General features: G+C 40.5%; 1 long non-coding RNA gene across 2 annotated transcripts in view; it reads left to right on the plus strand.

Moving 5' to 3' along the window:
• The first annotated feature begins 632 nt into the window (after positions 1–632).
• Positions 633–23,611, plus strand: part of LOC114287338 (uncharacterized) — a 30,403-nt gene continuing 7,424 nt past the window's right edge. For both annotated transcript variants that reach the window (XR_014363196.1, XR_014363195.1), the window contains exons 1-2: positions 633–720; positions 14,096–14,114. This is a non-coding gene — a long non-coding RNA (uncharacterized LOC114287338). The remainder of the gene's footprint in view (positions 721–14,095; positions 14,115–23,611) is intronic.

Raw genomic sequence — 23,611 nt, forward strand, 5'->3', positions numbered from 1 at the left:
TATTTCATTGGGTTAGATTGGGTACTGAATTAGATTTTATTCTGTTATGTTTTTTTAAGATTGTTTAATCTCTTTGATTTGTGTTTTGTGCTAAGATTATGAGACAAAAAAAATTTAACAATTCTATAAGTTTGATAAAAATTTAAAATTGTCCCTCCTCTTTGGAGGAGCCATACGAAGCACCTTTCATTTCTTGCCTCCTCGAGGTATGGACAACATTTTGTGCTTTAATCTAAAAGAACAATGCTCCAGTCTTTCCTTGGCAGTAAGTGGGTATGAATTCTGTTAAGGCTCAGTACCTCTTATGATGTTCTTTAATATCCTTATATTTTCCAGCAAAGTAGAGGCAAATAAATTAGACTTTTTCCACTTTTTGGCAGAACAATTAATCATTATGTTCATTATGTATTTGGTTGTTTATGTGTGACATGGTGGCTTGAAAAAAGTTGTGTTGGGGTTTATTCTGCTACCCACTTGATGACTTATTTTATACCAGAATGAACCATATTGAAAAGCTTTTATGGGGAGTTTGTTATTATGAACTATATTAAATGTTGTGTGTAAATTTTCAGATATCTCATCATGGGATTTGTATCATATTAGTTTTGGTGGTCTTATTCTGCATTTTGATTCAGGGTCCTTATCGATTGGTTGCTGAGAAGGGCAAAGCTAAATGTTCATGGGTGAGCCTCGACGACGTCTCAAATATCTTAGTACGAGGTAGTTTTCTCTCTTACTTCTATTGCTTAGATTATTCTTTGGTCCATTTTTTTAACAATTTAGATTATGAGACAAAAAAATTTAACAATTCTATAAGTTTAACAATTTAGATTATGATTTGTGTTTTGTATAAGTTTGATCAAGTTTGATTAAATTGATCACAAAAACAATTTTGTAGAAAAACAATATCACAAAAATAAAGCTAAATTCGATCAAACAATATCACAAAAACAAACAATATCATTATCAGGTGGGTTGGATATGGGTTTTCAATTCTGATTGCTATTTTTTAGTCTCTTTGGAAGTTTCGGAATGAATGTATTTTTAACGGATAAAAGATATGATCAAATTTAAGTCAGTTAAAAGATATGATCAAATTTAAGTCAGTTAAAAGTGGAAGGACTAAATGTACAAGCAAAAGAATGTAGGGACTATAAGTATAAATTTCCTTTTTTGTTTTCTAAGGTAGAAAGAGAGGATAGAGGAACCTAAGCAAAAACAAGAAGGATAGGAAGAAGCTAACATGCATGAGTTTGTAAAAGGAAAAAAGAAACTCACCAATGGATAGTTGTGTTCCTGGCAGCAAGGTTGGTAACCTTAACCACAACATTATCACCTTCATAGACAGCAATGGTTGGCCCTAGATACTTCCCATTCACTGTTAGAAGTGGCTTTCTATGGCATAACCTGCTCACTTCTGTCCACTCTAGCTGGGAAAAAAAGAAAAAAGAAAAAAGAAAAAAGAAAAAAGAATGTATTTTTAGTCTCTTTGGAAGTTTCGGAATGGGTTGGATATCATTATCAGGTGGGTTGGATATGGGTTTTCAATTTTGATTGCTATTTTTTAGTCTCTTTTTAAGTTTCGGAATGAATGTATTTTTAACGGAGCATGTGTAGAGTGGGTAAAGATGTTGGATTTTATCAAGGTCAAGCTTTGTTTGTGATTGAGGGATGGAGATTGTTTGGAGTTTATTTCAATATCTGACTTTGTTATTAATTTTTAAGAAATATTGAGGGGCTCTGTTCTATAGATGGGGTTGGTGATTGTGGCTTTATTTTTGGATCTTTGGGGTGTTCTCAACTTGATCAAACAGTATCACAAAAAAAAACCCAAAAAAGAAAAAAAAATGATTAAACAAGCTAAATTTTATAAGTTTGATTCACCAAGTGGTATAGCGACCCCGGTCTTTTCCCATTTGATCATTGTATCCAGACTTGGGTTCCGTTTATTCTGTCATTGTATATTTGTTGTTGTCGTCCTTTATTTTCTCATTTGGAGTTATAGGATGCAATGGACAGGTTTGTAGCAGGTTGGTTGAGCTTGGGAGCAAAGAGTTGCTGCCCAGATTTTTGACCCTTCGCTCGAACGAGCAGTTCTTCGCTCGAGCGAGCTCTTTGTTTTGGTCCGTCGCTCGAGCCAGGGTTTCTTCGATCGAACGAGGATTGCGTTTTGAAGTAAGACCTGAGAGCAGAGGTTTTTGGCTCGAGCGAGCTTTTCTTTGCTCGAGCGAGTTAGTTCGTTCTTCGCTCGAGCGAGATTTCCTTCGCTCGAGCGTGTGTCTGGTTACAGACCTGAGGGTTTGAGTTCTTCGCTCGAGCGAGATTTCTTTCGCTCGAGCGAGCTTTTAGGTTGTTGGCCCGAGCAAGGCCTCCTTGGCTCGAGCGTAGATTTTCTGTGTCTGGTCGCTAGAGCGACCAAGTCTTCGCTCGAGCGAGCCTGTCCAGCTTATATACGTAGCAGCGGGTTTTGATCAGTCTTTTTCATCTTCTTTTTGATTCCAAACCCTAGGTCCGACTTCTCTCTCTCCCTACTCACCTTCTCTCTTAGGTTTGATCTATTTAGAGTGTGTTTCTACCCTAGTTGCTTTATTAAAAAGATAGAGGGTTCGAGGGCTTTCATTTAATCTGAACATTTGGCGATTTGGAGCACATTGGTATTTGGGTATTCATCTCTGTCTTCTCCATTTGGGTTGTTTTCTTCGAGGTAGGGATTTCCTACTCTATTTTATAAGTTTTGTTCTAAGTTTTGGTATTTTGATAAATTGGGGTTACTTTGATAATTTTGGGAAAAACCCTAGTTGTTTAAATTAATTAATTTGTATAATTAATTTAAGGGAATTGGGAAATTTGGTTAAATTCATGAAATTGGGAAATTTATTGATTAAATGGTGTAGTTGGATAATGTAAATCACTCGCCCATTGAATTGTTGATATATTTATTTCCAGTCTAGAAATAACTGTTTTGGGCTATCGGTGGAGGATAGTCGTGATTGTTGTAGACATTGCATGTGGATTAGGAATAACTGAAACTAATCACATTGGTTAAGTCATTAATTTTGATTATTGCATTGATACAGAAAATACGTGTATTGATTGAGCATTGCATTTGCATACATTGTTTTGTGTGGGAGGAGATAGGGGATGTACTCCACGGTTTAGGGGAAGATAGGGGATGGACCTCTAAATCGGATTTTGTTTGGGAGGAGATAGGGGATGGACTCCATTAGCATCACTTTTATGTGTGCTTATTTATATAGAAGTGTTTTTATTGATACAGCACTAAAATGTGTATCAATCTGGAAGTATGAAGTGTTTTGATTTGAGCTTGAGTCTCATTTGTTTGTTGATATTGGAAGGATGTGAATATGATATATATATAATTCACTGTTGTAAGTTTGGCCAGGTTCTGAGCCATGTTGATAAAGTTGGAAAGTAAAACGTGTCTTAGACAATAGTGTCATGAGACTGTAAAATGAAGTAATTGATTATCTTGGTTAACCATTTGTTGAATGCTATTGCTTTATTCATTGCTTATATGTGGTTTAGTATATTTCTACTGGGCTGTGGCTCACCCTTTATGGGAACATCATTTTCAGGTTCAGGTGATAAGCTACCTCCAAGGACTTAGCTTGGAAGGACTTGGACTTTGAAGACTATTTCTAGTTATTTGTTTTTTTTTTTTCATTGTTAGTACATGTAAACACTTAAGCCTAGGGCTTTATTTATATTTGAGTTAGAACTCATACTTTTGGTGTCCAAGTGTTGGCTTGGAAAGATGTAAGCCGTTAGGGCATTTAATTTGATGTTACATGTAATGTTTTTGTTTAGTAAGACTCTGATGAATATTATAATGAATTATTTAAGTGTTTTCTTTAAATAATGCATGTCATTGATATATATAATGGGTTAATTTTTGAGGGCGTTACAACTTGGTATCAGAGCGTACCGGGTTTGAATACTTTGGGTACGTGAGAAGTGATTAGTATCACATTGGGTTCGTCTCGTTTGATAGAGACTTAAAGTAATATTATATGCTGACGTGATAACATGTTTATGTGATTATGTGGGTATGGAATGTAGTTTCTAGGATGTTGATTGGACCCTTGAGTTTCTAGTAGTCTTGTTGGAAAGGCACTTGATCACTGCTGCTTCCAACCGGAACTATAGTAACGCATTGGGACTATCATTATCCAGGAATGAAATTCATAGGTGCTTATGTGATTATGTGCTTATGTGGAATGAATTATTGTTGTCCAATGCATTAGGACGCGAGTGTTTAGCTTCAGCACATTTATTAATGTGCTAATGTCTTTGTTTCCTTTAATAGGATGTCAGGACGAGGACGAGGACGCGGTAGGCGTGGTAGGCCGGGTAGGCAGGAGGTGCCTGTGCCAGAGGAGATTCCGGTAGTTCAGGAAGGAATTGGCCAGGCCAATGTGGCCGAGCCAGTAGGCCAGCAGGCTATGGGCGCTCTAGCCCGAGAGATAGCAGGGGCATTCAGGGAGTCAGTAGGCATTCTCAGAGCTGAGAATCAAGCTCGGGATGTTGCTGCAGATGCAGGACCTTCCTTTCTGAAGAGGGAGTTTTTCCGGTCTAATCTGGATGAATTTGTGGGTGATCCTAAAGAGCCGCTTAAGGCAGATGAATGGCTCGAACAGACAACGAAGACGAGGGGTTGAAAGTGACCTTGGCATCTTTTCAGTTGAAGGGGGATGCGGGTCTGTGGTGGAAGTTCACTAAGGGTCGTATAGGAGGTACATGGGAGGCTTTTGTGAATGCTTTCCAGGAGAAGTTTTTATGTCCAGCAGTCAGGGAGAAGCTGCGAGACCAGTTTTGTCAGCTTAAGCAGGCGAGTTCTTCAGTGGCCGAGTTTGTGGCTGCATTTACTAGCTTGTCCAGGTTTGCACCTGAGTTGGTGGCGTCTGAGGAATGCCGTTGTATTGAGTTTGAGAAGAAGTTGAGGCGTGGCCTCAAGCTGAGAGTTGGGGGAACTATGATTCGGGATTATGGGCGTATGATTGATGCTGCAGCCCATATGGAGATCATGATGCAGGAGGAGGAGGAAGGGCAGAAGGGCTTCAAGAGGAGTCAGGATGGTCAGAGTGATGGTAAGAGACAGAAGGGTTTTAATCCTCAGCAGTCTCAGGGTAGCTTTTCTAGATCGACTTTCCCTGTGCCGAGTGCTAGTTCGGGGAAAGGCAGTCAGGGAGACATTACCTGTTTCAAGTGTGGCCAGCTGGGCCACAAGTCTCCAATTTGTCCTCAGAGGGGAGGAGTGCAGAGAGCAGCATCATCTTCGGCTCGATCTCAGAGCCAGAGTCAGGGTAGAGGCCAGCCACTCTCGTGTTATCAGTGTGGTCAGCCAGGGCATATGAAGAGGTATTGCCCTCAGTTGGGTGGCACACCTGGTGCATCTGGTTTGAGGCAGATTCAGGGTCAGCAGCCAGCTCAGTCAGGTCAGGCCTCGAGGGCCAATCAGGGGGCTTCATCGTCCCAGTCAGTGCAGCAATCTTATGCTCCTAGGGGTGAGCAGGTTGATCAGAGGTCGTCTGGGCGCGTGTACGCTGTTACCGCGCAGGATCTTGTACCGGCACCATCAGTTGTGAGAGGCACCTTCTTGTTTTGCAACTCGGTTGCTAATGTTTTGATTGATACGGGTGCATCTCATTCCTTTGTGTCTGCTGCATTTGCATCTATTTTAGAGTTGGAGTTAGCACAGTTAGCATCTCCTATTTGTGTAGTGTCACCTCTTGGGGTGAATTGATCTTGAAACAAGGTGTTAGGGGTTGTGATATAGAGGTTGATTACCATAGAATCCCATTTTCATTTGTAGTTATGCCTATGAGGGGTTTCGATGTTATTTTGGGTATGGACTGGTTATCGTCATACCGGGCAGTTATTGATTGCTACCGCCAGAGGGTCACTTGTTGTACTGTGAGCGGAGAGTATTTTCATTTTCTGGGGGACCGGGTTGGTAATGTGTTGCACCGGGGTATGTTCTGCGAGGACGGAGTGAGCTTAGTGGTCTACTTGCTAACCTTTCGATTAGTGAGGATGATGAATCTCAGATTGTGTTGCCAAGGGTGGTTTGTGAGTACTCGGACGTCTTTCCCGAGGATCTTATTGGTTTGCCACCGCATCGGGAGATTGAGTTCTCTATTGACCTAGTGCCCGGCACGGCGCCGATTTCTATGGCACCTTATCGTTTTGCCCCAGCCGAGTTAGTTGAGTTGAAGATTCAGCTCCAGGAGTTACTAGACAAGGGTTTTATACGTCCTAGTGTTTCGCCGTGGGGAGCACCGGCCCTCTTTGTTAAAAAGAAAGGTGGTGCTTTGAGACTTTGCATAGATTACCGGAAATTGAATCGGGCTACGGTTAAGAATAAGTACCCTATGCCTCGTATAGATGATCTGTTCGATCAGTTGAAGGGTTCCCGTTGTTTCTCGAAGATAGACTTGAGATCGGGTTATCATCAGTTGAGAGTCAGGGAGGAGGATATTTCGAAGACGGCATTCCGTACACGGTATGGCCACTATGAGTTTCTGGTGATGCCATTTGGGCTCACCAATGCACCGGCAGTTTTTATGGATTTGATGAACCGGATATTCCGGGAATTTTTAGATCGTTTTGTAGTCGTCTTCGTGGACGATATCCTTATCTATTCACCTTCTGAGGAGAAGCACAAGGAACACTTGAGAGTGGTGCTTGAGTTACTTAGAGCCCATAAGCTTTATGCTAGGTTTGGGAAGTGTGAGTTCTGGTTAGAAGAGGTCAAGTTCTTAGGCCATGTAGTTTCTGGGGAAGGAGTGTCTGTTGATACATCCAAGACTGAGGCGGTGCAAGATTGGGCACAGCCTAAGAGTGTGTTTGAGATTCGCAGTTTTCTGGGGTTAGCTGGGTATTATCGTCGGTTTGTGAAAGATTTCTCCAGATTAGCTTCGCCTTTGACTAGATTGACTCGGAAGGGAGTCAAATTTGTATGGAGTAAGACTTGTGAAAAGTCGTTCCAGGAGTTGAAAGTTAGATTGACCACTGCTCCAGTCTTGATTTTTCCAGAGAGAGGGTTGGGTTATGCAGTCTATTGTGACACCTCACGAGAGGGTCTGGGTTGTGTATTAATGCAAGAAGGGAAAGTAGTTGCCTATGGCTCACGTCAGTTGAAAATTCACGAGCAGAATTACCCTACTCATGATCTAGAGTTAGCAGCTGTGATTTTTGCCTTGAAGATTTGGAGGCATTATCTTTATGGTGAGAGATTCGAGGTATTCTCGGATCATAAGAGTCTGAAATATTTGTTTACACAGAAAGACTTGAACTTGAGGCAGAGGAGGTGGATGGAGTTTATAGAGGATTATGACTTTGAGTTGCATTATCATCCGGGAAAGGCCAATGTGGTGGCCGATGCCCTTAGCAGGAAACCTGTTGGTGACATAGCTAGTATAGCCATCCGAGAATGGGAGATGTTGGGTGCACTTGGGGAGTTTAATTTACTTCTGGGCGAATCCATTGAGGCTGCGACCATGTTTTCTGTTGTTGTACAGCCTACACTCGTGACTCGAGTGTTAGAGGCTCAGAGGGGTGACCTTGAGGTCGGAACCCTCCGTGAGAAGATTTCTGGTGGGAAGGTTGAGAAGGGTTTGACGGTGTATCCCGACCTGAGTGTGAGATACCGAGACCGTCTGTTTGTGCCGGAGTCTTGTCGAGAGGAGGTACTCCGAGAGTTTCATCATTCACGCCTTGCGGTGCATCCGGGAGGCACTAAGATGTATCGGGATTTGGGTCGCCAGTTCTGGTGGCGGGGTATGAAGAGAGATGTGGCAGTTTTCGTATCTAAGTGCCTTACTTGTCAGCAAGTGAAGGCCTATAGCGATCCCGGGTTTTTACCCTTGTTGTACAGTGATCCGGACATGTGTCCGTGGATGTTGGTAGTGGTTTATTATCTTGTTTGCATCCTCTTTACTTTGTTTATTGAGTTTTAGGATGTGTTGGGTAGGTTCGTTACAGGTTGGTTGTGTTTGGGAGCCTAGTGTTGCTGCCCAGATTTTTGGACCTTCGCTCGAGCGAGGAGTTTGTTGCTCGAGCGAGAGTTGAGTTCATGTCTGGTGGGTCGAGCCAGAGTGGCTTCGCTCGAGCGAGCGCTTGCACCTGGTTCTGGACCTGAGAGTTGTGTTTCTTGGCTCGAGCGAGCTTTTCTTGGCTCGAGCGGTCTGGTTTGTTCTTCGCTCGAGCGAGAGGTCTGTCGCTCGAGCGTGTTGCTGGTTACAGACCTGAGGGTTTGAGTTGTTGGCTCGAGCGATCATTCCTTAGCTCGAGCGCACTTTTGAGTTTTTGGCTCGAGCGAGAGTTTTCTGTGTCTGGTCGCTCGAGCGACCAAGTCTTCGCTCGAGCGAGAGTGTTTTATATCAGCGGACAGTAGCGATTTTGAACTTCACTTTTTCACTTCTTTTTTTTGATCAAACCTAGATCTGAGACTCTCTCTCTCTCTACACTTATATTCTCTCTAAGAATTGATCTCCTTAGAATGTGAATCTAGCCTAGGGCCTTTGTTAAAAAGATAGAGGGCGTTGAGAGCTTTGATTTAATCTGAAAAAGTTTGGATTTGGAGCACGTTGGTCTTCGAGTCTTCATCTCCTTTTTGGCTCAAACTTCGAGGTAGGGATACCCTACTCCTCTCTATGGATTTTGTCTTTAAATTTTGGTATTTTGAGATGTTGGGCTTGCCTTGGTAATTTTGTGAAAGTTTGGGGCTTTTGTGTAATTTTACAAAAGTTGGGGTTTTATTCATAATAAACCTAGATGCATGTTTGGCATAGAGAAATGGAATTGATGTTAAATCATTGATGAAAATGGGACCTAAGGGTTGAAATGGTAATTATGGAAAATGGCCTAATTACATTGTTTGATTAATTGGGATAATTAATGGTGAGAAATGAGGAAATGAAATGTTGATTGAATATCCATTTGTGCATTTATTTTCTGTTTAGAAATAACTGCTTTGGGCTATCGGTGGAGGATAGTCGTGATTGTTGTAGACAATGCATGATGATTAGGCAAACTGAAACTAATCAATGAAATGTGTCATGGAACTTGACGGTTGATAGAATACATTAACTGTATGTATTGGGTGATTGTATACAGAACCAATGTGTTTATATACGTTATGTGTAGAGGAGGAGATGGGGGATGTACTCCGCGGTTTAGGGGAAGATAGGGGATGTACCTCTAAACCGGATAGTGTTGGGAGAAGATAAGGGATGAACTCCGTAGATACAGCTCATATGCTTGTCTAGAGAAGTGAAGATAGAGCTTATATGCTTATCTTGGTAAAGTGTGGATATAGCTTATATGCTTATCTGTGAATATTGTTGTCATACATATCTGTTGTAGAATGTGGATATAGCTCATTTGCTTATCTGTGAATGTGGATATTGTTGTTATATATATCTGTTGAGAATGTGGCTAGTGCTTATATGCCTATCCGTTGAAAAAGGGAAAATGAAAGGTACCTTAGACTCATAAGTTGTATGACATAAATGTGTAATTTATGTGAATGTATCTGTGTTAGCCATCTATCAATTGCTAATCTTTTAGTCATTGTTCATGGTTGGTTTAGTGTATTTCTACTGGGCTGTGGCTCACCCTATATGGGAATATCATTTTCAGGTACAGGTAGCATGCCACCTCCAAGGACATAGCTGGGAGGCTAGAGGCGGACATACTTTTGTCGCTTAACTTTTGATGTATTACATGTAACTTCAAGCCAAGGGCTTAATGTGTAAACGAGTTAGTACTCTTTTGTTGTAACCAAGTGTTAACTTGGAAAGCTGTAAGCCCGTAGGGCATTTTGTTTTGATGTTAACATGTAATACTTATGTAACGGAACTTTAATGAATAAAAGAATGTGGTTAGTTTATATGTAAATGCATGTCTTATCTGATGGGTTTAATGTTGTTATTTTGAGGGCGTTACAAGGCCGAACATCAGAGGCCAGCGGGTTTGTTGCAACCCTTACCTATTGCCGAGTGGAAGTGGGAACACGTCACTATGGACTTCGTTGTGGGTCTTCCGAGGACTCAGCGGGGTAGTGATGCTATTTGGGTAGTTGTGGACCGGTTGACTAAGTCGGCGCACTTCATTCCTATGCGCGTGAGAGATTCAGTCGATCATCTTGCCGACTTGTACATTCGGGACATAGTGAGATTACACGGGGTTCCAGTGACGATCGTCTCAGATAGAGATCCTCGTTTTACTGCCAGGCTGTGGCAGAGTTTGCAGAGTGCCTTAGGCACTAAGTTGACCTTTAGCACGGCTTATCATCCTCAGACTGACGGGCAGTCCGAGCGTACTATTCAGATCCTTGAGGATATGCTTCGGGGTTGTGTTCTAGACTTTCGTGGGTCATGGGAGAGGCACTTGCCGTTGGTGGAGTTTGCCTACAACAACAGTTTCCAGTCTAGTATCGGTATGGCACCGTTTGAGGCCTTGTATGGCCGACCGTGTAGATCTCCTATTTGTTGGGCCGAGGTGGGTGATGCACCTCTGTTGGGTCCGGAGTTGGTGAGGGAAACGACGGAGAAAGTTGAGCTTATCCGTAAGAGACTTGTTACAGCACAGAGTCATCAGAAATCTTATGCCGACCATAGGAGGAGATCTTTGGTGTTTGAGGTGGGTGATCATGTCTTTCTGAAGATATCACCTAGACGGGGTTTGATGAGATTTGGGAAGAGCGGGAAGTTGTCCCCTCGGTTCATTGGTCCTTTTGAGATCCTTGAGAGGATTGGCGAGGCTGCCTATCGTCTAGCTTTGCCACCGCAGTTGTCCGGAGTACATGACGTGTTTCATGTGAGTATGCTTCGGAAGTATGAGCCGGATCCATCACATGTGTTGGATTGGACCGATTTAGTGGTTGATGAGGATGTTTCGTATGAGGAGAGACCGGTTCGGGTCTTAGATAGGCGGGATCAAGTTTTGCGAGGCAAAACCATCCCTTTGGTCAAAGTTTTGTGGAAACATCACGGAGTGGAGGAAGCCACTTGGGAACGTGAATTGGAAGTTCGCCAGAAATACCCGGACATGTTTATTGATTTGTAATCTTGTATTTAGATTTTGTAATATTGTTGAACTTAAGAGCTTTTTATATGTCTTAAGTTGTAAAACATTGAGTATGTTTTGGTAAATGGGTGTATCATAGAAGTTTAGTGTAGCATTGCAGATGTTGATTACATTGTTGAATGTGTTGTATATATCTTGCAATTGAATATGATATGGGAATTGCTAACATTGAAAGGAATAATGCATAATGGTGATGCAGGTTGAAATATATGTTGTTTTATATATTGTGAGATGCCTCTTGATAAAGAGCTGAAGTGACTAGTAATGGGCCAAGTTGTTTATTATTGTTATATAATATCTTTGGGAATTGAGAAAAACCTATTTTCAAAAAACTTATGCTTAATTTCGGGGACAAAATTCTTTTAAGGGGGGGAGGTTATAGCGACCCCGGTCTTTTCCCATTTGATCATTGTATCCAGACTTGGGTTCCGTTTATTCTGTCATTGTATATTTGTTGTTGTCGTCCTTTATTTTCTCATTTGGAGTTATAGGATGCAATGGGCAGGTTTGTAGCAGGTTGGTTGAGCTTGGGAGCAAAGAGTTGCTGCCCAGATTTTTCACCCTTCGCTCGAGCGAGCAGTTCTTCGCTCGAGCGAGCTCTTTGTTTTGGTCCGTCGCTCGAGCCAGGGTTTCTTCGATCGAACGAGGATTGCGTTTTGAAGTAAGACCTGAGAGCAGAAGTTTTTGGCTCGAGCGAGCTTTTCTTCGCTCGAGCGAGTTAGTTCGTTCTTCGCTCGAGCGAGATTTCCTTCGCTCGAGCGTGTGTCTGGTTACAGACCTGAGGGTTTGAGTTCTTCGCTCGAGCGAGATTTCTTTCGCTCGAGCGAGCTTTTGGGTTGTTGGCTCGAGCAAGGCCTCCTTGGCTCGAGCGTAGATTTTCTGTGTCTGGTCGCTCGAGCGACCAAGTCTTCGCTCGAGTGAGCCTGTCCAGTTTATATACGTAGCAGCGGGTTTTGATCAGTCTTTTTCATCTTCTTTTTTATTCCAAACCCTAGGTCCGACTTCTCTCTCTCCCTACTCACCTTCTCTCTTAGGTTTGATCTATTTAGAGTGTGTTTCTACCCTAGTTGCTTTATTAAAAAGATAGAGGGAGTCGAGGGCTTTCATTTAATCTGAACATTTGGCGATTTGGAGCACATTGGTATTTGGGTATTCATCTCTGTCTTCTCCATTTGGGTTGTTTTCTTCGAGGTAGGGATTTCCTACTCTATTTTATAAGTTTTATTCTAAGTTTTGGTATTTTGATAAATTGGGGTTACTTTGATAATTTTGGGAAAAACCCTAGTTGTTTAAATTAATTAATTTGTATAATTAATTTAAGGGAATTGGGAAATTTGGTTAAATTCATGAAATTGGGAAATTTATTGATTAAATGGTGTAGTTGGATAATGTAAATCACTCGCCCATTGAATTGTTGATATATTTATTTCCAGTCTAGAAATAACTGTTTTGGGCTATCGGTAGAGGATAGTCGTGATTGTTGTAGACATTGCATGTGGATTAGGAATAACTGAAACTAATCGCATTGGTTAAGTCATTAATTTTGATTATTGCATTGATACAGAAAATACGTGTATTGATTGAGCATTGCATTTGCATACATTGTTTTGTGTGGGAGGAGATAGGGGATGTACTCCACGGTTTAAGGGAAGATAGGGGATGTACTTCTAAACCGGATTTTGTTTGGGAGGAGATAGGGGATGGACTCCATTAGCATCACTTTTATGTGTGCTTATTTATATAGAAGTGTTTTTATTGATACAGCACTAAAATGTGTATCAATCTGGAAGTATGAAGTGTTTTGATTTGAGCTTGAGTCTCATTTGTTTGTTGATATTGGAAGGATGTGAATATGATATATATATAATTCACTGTTGTAAGTTTGGCCAGGTTCTGTGCCATGTTGATAAAGTTGGAAAGTAAAACGTGTCTTAGACAATAGTGTCGTGAGACTGTAAAATGAAGTAATTGATTATCTTGGTTAACCATTTGTTGAATGCTATTGCTTTATTCATTGCTTATATGTGGTTTAGTATATTTCTACTGGGCTGTGGCTCACCCTTTATGGGAACATCATTTTCAGGTTCAGGTGATAAGCTACCTCCAAGGACTTAGCTTGGAAGGACTTGGACTTTGAAGACTATTTCTAGTTATTTGTTTTTTTTTTTTCATTGTTAGTACATGTAAACACTCAAGCCTAGGGCTTTATTTATATTTGAGTTAGAACTCATACTTTTGGTGTCCAAGTGTTGGCTTGGAAAGATGTAAGCCGTTAGGGCATTTAATTTGATGTTACATGTAATGTTTTTGTTTAGTAAGACTCTGATGAATATTATAATGAATTATTGAAGTGTTTTCTTTAAATAATGCATGTCATTGATATATATAATGGGTTAATTTTTGAGGACGTTACAAGTGGGACCCTGTTTGCACCCTGTTTTATTTATAGCAAAAAGATCTGGTGCCAACAAGAGGGGTTTGCATCCAATTTGCACCATGTTTTATTTATAGGGCTGTTTGCACCCTGTTTTATTTTGTTGCTTAATCAAAAGCCCATTTTATTTTGCACCCTGTTTTTGGTGATAAAAATTCTTATAATCTTTAATAGCAAAAATGTTAAAAAATTCTTATCAAATGTTAAACAAAATAGATTGGGTTTCAACAAATGTTAAAATTTTGTATTGCATTTTTTTCTTTAATAATCAATTGGGTTTCAACACCCACTTCTCTCTCTCTCTCTGTGAAATGGGGGTTAAGGAAAAATGGATTTCATGTTAAGAATCATTTTTATTTCATCTTAGTTAAATGGGTTGAGACTCTCTTTAATTATCAATGGTCATAATTATCAGTAGTCATATTTTTACTCACCAAATATGGGTTGACAAAATGACGGTTTGTCAGAATTTTTTATTTTTGTGATTTTTTTTTTGTTCTTTTTCAATTTTTTGTTTAATTTCTGATTGTGTTTTGTTCTTACTTGCAGATTGTTTCTCGATGCTCTGGTTAGTACTTCGATCTCTGTTTTTTTAGATTCTCTCTCTCTCTCTCTCTTTTAAGTTTGGCAGTTGATTGTTGAGAGAAAGAGGAAAATGAAGTTTGAATCTTATGCATTGTTGTTTGGTATGTGAGAAAAAGAAAGGAAAAGGAAATTGAAAGTTTTAACTTTCTTCACCGTTTCATTGTGTATAAAACATATAATTAAAAATAAATAAATAAATAGAACTTTTGAATGGAAAGTATGGAAAAATTTGTTAATGAAAGATATTTTTGATTAAATAAGCTATTGTGTAGTACTCATGAGAGTAAATAAGCTACTGTGTAGTATAATTTTTATGAGTATTGAAAAAGGCATTTGTAATTATATAGATAAGACAAAAGATATTTTTGTAACTTTTTATCAATTTTTATTGTAGTTTTTTACTTATTTTTTTTCACATTTTAAAATGCAAAATTAGTAATTAAATTTCTATATTGAAGTTTTGCTAAAATTTTATTCATAAGTAGTATAATTTATATTTTTTTATAATTTACTTTTTTTTTTTGTTTTTTTGTTTTTGGTCTGGTATACATTAGTTGTTAGTGCAAAAAGTGGGTAATACAATCCATACGAATTTAACTGTTGTCAATGCAAAATTACTAAATAGAATTAACTGCAAAATCATGTATTGCAATAGTTCTACATTTTGGCTAATAGAGAAAAATGATGAAGATTTCTATGATAGTATTCAAATTTTCTTCTATCCTTTTTAATGTATATTGAAGAGAAAAAAAAAAAATAATTTGCCTTCAATCCTGTAGTAGTTCAATTTCTCCATCTGTGATATTCATGCACATACGAACTTCTTAAAGTAGGTTGTTAACTAAAATATGTTATAAGGTTGTTCATTCTGTGTTAATTAATTTTTCTTTATGGCAATTACTAAATCTCATTCTGCTTTCTTACAGTTATATTTCATGTCAACAATCATTTTTATTTCATCTTAATCAAATGGGTTGAGGTTCTCATCAATCATCAATGGTCATATTCTTACTCATCAAACATAAAAATAGATTTTTATACATTTTTAGTGTTGAGGAGTGCTCTTACTAATTGTGTTTTTTTTTTTTAATCCTTTTGTCTCATATTTCTTTAGTTTTGATTCTCAAGCATCCCTACTTTCTTTCTTGAATTGTAGTGGGTTAATTAATGAACTCTCTCAGATTTCTTTAATGCTTTGGAATTTTCATGTTTGGTCTTGGAATTTCCAATAATTATATTAAACATTAAGCTTTTAATGTTTGGTTTAAAAAAAAATCTAATATAGTGTATATTGTTATGTATCTTAGTATATTGCTGTTCAATTTCTAGAGAATACTTATGTGTCTTTTTTTTTTTATTTAAATAATAGGAATGTATGATAAATTATGTGAATACTTACTCTCTCTTTTTTTTTTTTTAATAATGATATACAAGCTCATTTTTCATACCCACTTTATTTTTTTTGGATTCTCTCTCTCTCTCTCTCTCTCTCTCTAGAGGAAAATGAAATTTGAATCGTATGCATTGTTGTTTGGTATCTAAGAAAAGGAAGGAAAAGGAAATTGAAAGTTTTAACTTTCTTCACTGTTTCACTGCTTCTAAAACATATAATTAAAAGTAAATAAATATAACTTTTGAATGGACAATATGGAAAAATGGGTGAAGGAAATATATTTGTGATTAAATAAGTTACTGTGTCGTGTAACTCATTGGAGTAAATAAGCTACTGTGTAGTATAATTTTTATGAGAGTATTGAAAAAAGCATTTGTAATTGTATAGATAAGGCAAAAGATATTTGTACTTATCCAGTTATAGTGTGGTGAGACTTTTTATAAATTTTTATTGTAGTCTTTTACTCTTCTTTTTTTTTTCACATTTTAAAATGCAAAATTAGTAAATAAATTTCTATATTCAAGTTTTGTTTAAATTTTATTTTGCCTTAGTAGTATAATTTATATTTTTTTATAATTTATTTATTTACTTTTTTTTTGTGGTATATATTAGTTGTTAGTACGAAAAGTGGGCAATACAATCCATAAGAATTTAACTCTTGTCAATGCAAAATTACTATATAGAATCAACCACAAAATCATTTATTGCGATAGTTCTACATTTTAGCCAATAGAGAAAAATGATGAAGATTTCTATGACAATATTTAATTTTTCTAAGATCCTTTCTAATGTATATTAAAGACATTAAAAAATTATAATTTATCTTCTATCCTGTAGTAGTTCAATTTTCCCATCTGTGATATTCATGCTGTAACGCCCTCAAAATTAACCCATTATATATATCATTGACATTCATTATTTAAAGAAGACAATCTATTAATTCATTTATCAGAGTATTACAAAATAAAGCATTACATGTATCATCGAATAAAATGCCCTACAGGCTTACATCTTTCCAAGCCAACACTTGTGTCACGCCCTCAAAACAAACCCATAATAACCATAACATTAACATGCATTTATAAAAGAAACTGAATCATTTGAGTTATTCATCATAGTATTCTTATTGAAAGACATCACATGTAACATCCTGCAACATCAAAATAAATGCCCTAAGGGCTTACATCTTTCCAAGCTAACACTTGGACACAAAAAGGATGAGTACTAACTCATTTGCAAGTTAAGCCCTAGGCTTGAATGTTTACATGAAATCTCAAAAATAACAAAATAAAACATATAACTAAAGACAAGTCTTCAAAATCCAAATCCTTCCAAGCTACGTCCTGGGAGGTAGCTTATCACCTGGACCTGAAAATGATGTTCCCATAAGGGTGAGCCACAGCCCAGTAGAAATATACTAAACCGAATATAAGCATTGAATAAAGCATTAGTATTTAATAGATGGTTAACCAAGATAATCAATTACATTACTATCCAGTCTCATGACACTAATGTCTAAAACACGTTTTACCTTCCAACAATATCAATCTGGCTCATAACCTGGCCAAACTTACAACAGTGAACTATATATATCATATTCACATTCTTCCAATGTCAACAAACAATTGAGACTCAGGCTCAAATCAAAACACTTCATACTTCCAGTTTGATACACATTTTAGTGCTGTATCAATTAAACACTTCAATAAAAATAAGCACACATAAAAGTGATGCAAATGGAGTCCATCCCCTATCTCCTCCCAAACAAAATCCGGTTTAGAGGTCCATCCCCTATCTTCCCCTAAACCGTGGAGTACATCCCCTATCTCCTCCCACACAAAACAATGTATGCATACACATAACATATACAACACACAATCAATACACATAATGTCTGTATTAATTCAGCAGTCAATATTGATGACTTAATCAATGATTAGTTTCAGTTATCCCTAATCCACATGCAGTGTCTACAACAAGCATGACTATCCTCCACCGATAGCCCACAACAGTTATTTCTAGATTTGGAAATAAATATACCATCAATTCAATAGGCGAGTGATTTACATTATCCAGCTACACCATTTAACCAATAACTTTCCCAATTTCATGAATTTAACCAAAGTCCCCAATTCCCTTAAATTAATTATACAAATTAATTAATTAACACAACTAGGGTTTCTCCCAAAATTATCAAAGTAACCCCAACATATCATTATACCAAAACTTAGAACAAAACTTATAAATTGGAGTAGGAAATCCCTACCTCGAAGAAAATAACCCAAATGGAGAAGACGGAGATGAAGACCAAAGACCCACGTGCTCCAAATCCCAAGTTTCTCAGATTAAAACAAAGCTCTCGCGAAGCTCTACCTTTCTTCCAAAGGAACTAGGGTAGAAGACCACCGGAAATAGATCAAATCTTGGAGAGAAGGTAAGAGTAGAGAGAGAAACTCTCAAGGGGCGGTTTTTAAAAGTTAAAAGATGAAAAGTAGGTCAAAAAGTGATCAGAAAAGTGAAATCACGGACTGATGTAGTCGACTCTACGCTCGAGCGTAGAAAGCCCCGCTCGAGCGTAAGTCACAGAATCATGCTCGAGCGTGAAGAAAGCCGCTCTAGCGTCGATTGCACCCTTCCAGAAGTTTTGCAGGCGCTGACACCCGCTCGAGCGTCAAACTCCCCGCTCGAGCGGAGGAGCAAAAACAAGGGATCACGCTCGAGCGTAAAAACTACCGCTCGAGCGGAAGAACTGCAGAGCAAAATACTGGGAGATGGAAAATCACGCTCGAGCGTCAAAATTCCCGCTCGAGCGTAGAAGCAACAACGAAGGGACCGCTCGAGCGTTAAAACTTCCGCTCGAGCGTAAAGGCCAAAATCTGGGCATCACCTATTGGCATCTAAAATCAACCAACCTGTAACAGACCCGCCCAACACAACCTATACTTCAAATACAAAGAGATTAAAGGACAACAACAACTAATAAGTACTGACAGGATCCTCAGAACCTAAGTCCGGATACAATAATCTAAAGAGAAAAGACCGGGGTCGCTATAACCTCCCCCCCTTAAAAGAATTTCGTCCCCGAAATTAAGCACAAGGTTTTAAAAATAAGTTTTCTCAAATTCCAACAATATGTTAACTCAATAATAAACAACTTGACCCAACACCGGCCATTCCATCTCTTAACTAAGAGGCATGCCACAATATGCAAAACAAACATATATTTCAACCTGCATTAACACTATGCAATTTTCTTTCAATTTCAAGGATTTTCAATATATTCAACATATACAATGTTCCATTAAACTTCCATTTCGAGACAAGTTCCAAAATATTTCCATTAACCAAAACATTCACAATGTTTTACAGCTTAAGACATATATATATATATAAAGCTCTAAAGTTCGACAATATTACAAAATCTACATACAAGATTACAAATCGATAAGCATGTCCGGATATTTTTCGCGGACTTCCAACTCACGTTCCCAAGTGGCTTCCTCCACACCATGATGTTTCCACAAAACTTTAACCAAAGGAATGGTCTTGCCTCGGAAGACTTGATCCCGCTTATCCAAAACTCTAACCGGTCTCTCCTCATACGAGACATCCTCGTCAACTACTAAATCGGTCCAATCCAATACATGTGATGGATCCGGTTCATACTTCCGAAGCATACTCACATGAAACACGTCATGTACTCCGGACAACTGCGGTGGTAAAGCTAAACGATAAGCAGTCTCGCCAATCCTCTCAAGGATCTCAAAAGGACCAATGAATCGAGGGGACAACTTCCCGCTCTTCCCAAACCTCATCAATCCACGCCTTGGTGATATCTTCAGAAAAACATGATCACTCACTTCAAACATCAAAGGTCTCCTCCTACGGTCGGCATAAGATTTCTGACGACTCTGGGCTGTAACAAGTCTCTCACGGATAAGCTCAACTTTCTCCGTCGTTTCCCTCACCAATTCTGGACCCAACAAAGGTGCATCACCCACCTCGGCCCAGCAAACAGGAGATCTACATGGTCGGCCATACAAGGCCTCAAATGGTGCCATACCGATACTAGACTGGAAACTATTGTTATAGGCAAACTCCACCAAAGGCAAGTGCCTCTCCCACGACCCACCAAAGTCAAGAACACAACCCCGAAGCATATCCTCAAGGATCTGAATAGTACGCTCGGACTGCCCGTCAGTCTGAGGATGATAAGCTGTGCTAAAGGTCAACTTAGTGCCTAAGGCACTCTGCAAGCTCTGCCACAACCTGGCAGTAAAACGAGGATCTCTATCTGAAACGATCGTCACTGGAACCCCGTGTAACCTCACTATGTCCCGAATATAAAAATCGGCCAGATGATCAACTGAATCTCTAACACGTATAGGAATAAAGTGCACCGACTTAGTCAACCGGTCCACAACTACCCAAATAGGATCACTACCACGTTGAGTCCTCGGAAGACCCACAACGAAGTCCATAGTGACATGTTCCCACTTCCACTCGGCAATAGGCAAGGGTTGCAACAAACCCGCTGGCCTCTGATGTTCGGCCTTCACTTGCTGACAAGTAAGGCACTTAGATACGAAAACTGCCACATCTTTCTTCATACCCCGCCACCAGAATTGGCGACCCAAATCCCGATACATCTTAGTGCCTCCCGGATGCACCGCAAGGCGTGAATGATGGAACTCTCGGAGTACTTCCTCTCGACAAGACTCCGGCACAAACAGACGGTCTCGGTATCTCACACTCAGGTCGGGATACACCGTCAAACCTTTCTCAACCTTCCCACCAGAAATCTTCTCACGGAGGGATTCTACCTCAAGGTCGCCCCTCTGAGCCTCTAACACTCGAGTCACAAGTGTAGGCTGTGCAACAACAGAAAACAAGGCCGCAGCCTCAACAGATTCGCCCAGAAGGAAATTAAACTCTCCAAGTGCACCCAACATCTCCCATTCCCGGATGGCTATACTAGCTATGTCACCAACAGGTTTCCTGCTAAGGGCGTCGGCCACCACATTGGCCTTTCCCGGATGATAATGCAATTCAAAGTCATAATCCTCAATAAATTCCATCCACCTCCTCTGCCTCAAGTTCAAGTCTTTCTGTGTGAACAGATATTTCAGACTCTTATGATCCGAGAATACCTCGAACCTCTCACCATAAAGATAATGTCTCCAAATCTTCAAGGCAAATATCACAGCTGCTAACTCTAAATCATGCGTAGGGTAATTTTTCTCGTGAACTTTCAACTGACGTGAGCCATAGGCAACCACTTTCCCCTCTTGCATCAACACACAACCAAGACCCTCTCGTGAGGCGTCACAATAGACTGCATAACCCAACCCTCTCTCCGGAATAATCAAGACTGGAGCAGTGGTCAGTCTAACTTTCAACTCCTGAAACGACTTTTCACAAGTCTCACTCCAAGCAAATTTGACTCCCTTCCGAGTCAATCTAGTCAAAGGCGAAGCTAATCTGGAGAAATCTCTTACAAACCGGCGATAATACCCAGCTAATCCCAGAAAACTGCGGATCTCAAACACACTCTTAGGCTGTACCCAATCTTGCACTGCCTCTGTCTTGGATGTATCAACCGACACCCCTTCCCTAGAAACTACATGGCCTAAGAACTTCACCTCCTCTAGCCAGAACTCACACTTCCCAAACTTAGCATAAAGCTGATGGGCTCTAAGTAAATCAAGCACCACCCTCAAGTGTTCCTCGTGCTCTTCCTCTGAAGGTGAATAGATAAGGATGTCGTCCACGAAAACGACTACAAAACGATCTAAAAATTCCCGGAATATCCGGTTCATCAAATCCATAAATACTGCCGGTGCATTGGTGAGCCCAAATGGCATCACCAAAAACTCATAGTGGCCATACCGCGTACGGAATGCCGTCTTCGGAATATCCTTGGCCCTGACTCTCAACTGATGATAACCCGATCTCAAGTCTATCTTCGAGAAACAACGGGAACCCTTTAATTGATCGAACAGATCATCTATACGAGGCATAGGGTACTTATTCTTAACTGTAGCCCGATTCAATTTCCGATAATCTATACAAAGTCTCAAAGCACCACCTTTCTTTTTAACAAAGAGAGCCGGTGCCCCCCACGGTGAAACACTAGGACGTATAAAGCCCTTATCTAGCAACTCCTGGAGCTGAATCTTCAACTCAACTAACTCGGCTGGGGCAAAACGATAAGGTGACATAGAAATCGGCGCCGTGCCGGGCATTAGGTCAATAGAGAATTCAATCTCTCGATGCGGTGGCAAACCAACAAGATCCTCGGGAAAGACGTCCGAGTACTCACAAACCACCCTTGGCAACACAACCTGGGTCTCATCATCCTCACTAATCGAAAGGTTGGCAAGTAGACCACTAAGCTCACTCCGTCCTCGCGGAACATACCCTGATGGCAACACATTACCAACCCGGTCCCCCAGAAAATGAAAATACTCTCCGCTCACGGTACAACAAGTGACCCTCTGGCGGTAGCAATCAATAACTGCCCGGTATGACGATAGCCAGTCCATACCCAAAATAACATCGAAACCTCTCATAGGCATAACTACAAAGGAAAATGGGATTCTATGGTAATCAACTTCTATATCACAACCCCTAACACCGTGTTTCAAAATCAATTCACCCCCAAGAGGCGACACTACACAAATAGGAGATGCTAACTGTGCTAACTCCAACTCCAAAACAGATGCAAATGCAGCAGACACAAAGGAATGAGATGCACCCGTATCAATCAAAACATTAGCAACCGAGTTGCAAAACAAGAAAGTACCTCTCACAACAGATGGAGCCGGTACAAGATCCTGCGCGGTAACAGCATACACGCGCCCAGATGACCTCTGATCAACCTGCTCACCCCTAGGAGCATAAGATTGTTGCACCGACTGGGACGATGAAGCCCCCTGATTGGCCCTCGAGGCCTGACCCGACTGAGCTGGCTGCTGACCCTGAGTCTGCCTCAAACCAGATGCACCAGGTGTGCCACCCAACTGCGGGCAATACCTCTTCATATGCCCTGGCTGACCACACTGATAACACGAGAGTGGCTGGCCTCTCCCCTGACTCTGGCTCTGAGATCGAGCCGAAGATGATGTTGCTCTCTGCACTCCTCCCCTCTGAGGACAAACTGGAGACTTGTGGCCCAGCTGGCCACACTTGAAACAGGTAATGTCTCCCTGACTGCCTTTCCCCGAACTAGCACTCGGCACAGGAAAAGTCGATCTAGAAAAGCTACTCTGAGACTGCTGAAGATTAAAACTCTTCTGTCTCCTACCATCACTCTGACCATCCTGACTCCTCTTGAAGCCCTTCTGTCCTTCCTCCTCCTCCTGCATCATGATCTCCATATGGGCTGCAGCATCAACCATACGCCCATAATCCCGAATCATAGTTCCCCCAACTCGCAGCTTGAGGCCACGCCTCAACTTCCTCTCAAACTCAATACAACGGCGTTCCTCAGACGCCACCAATTCAGGTGCAAACCTGGATAAACTAGTAAATGCAGCCTCAAACTCGGCCACTGAAGAACTCGACTGCTTAAGCTGGCAGAACTGGTCTCTCAGCTTCTCCCTAACTGCTGGAGATAAGAACTTCTCCTGGAAAGCATTCACAAAAGCCTCCCATGTACCTCCTATACGACCTTTAGTGAACTTCCACCACTGACCCGCATCCCCCTTCAACTGGAAAGATGCCAAGGTCACCTTCAACCCCTCGTCTTCGATGCCAAGCATCTCAAACGTCTTCGTTGTCTGTTCGAGCCATTCATCTGCCTTAAGCGGCTCTTTAGGATCACCCACAAATTCATCCGGATTAGACCGGAAGAACTCCCTCTTCAGAAAGGAGGGTCCTGCATCTGCAACGACATCCCGAGCTTGATTCTCAGCTCTGAGAATGCCTACTGACTCCCTGAATGCCCCTGCTATCTCGCGGGCTAGAGCGCCCATAGCCTGCTGGCCTACTGGCTCGGCCACATTGACCTGGCCAACTCCCTCCTAAACTGCTGGAATCTCCTCTGGCACAGGCACCTCCTGCCTACCCGGCCTACCACGCCTACC

This window comes from Camellia sinensis, chromosome 3 (genome assembly GCF_055761805.1).
Source record: "Camellia sinensis isolate YWXY chromosome 3, ASM5576180v1, whole genome shotgun sequence".
NCBI lineage: Eukaryota > Viridiplantae > Streptophyta > Magnoliopsida > Ericales > Theaceae > Camellia > Camellia sinensis.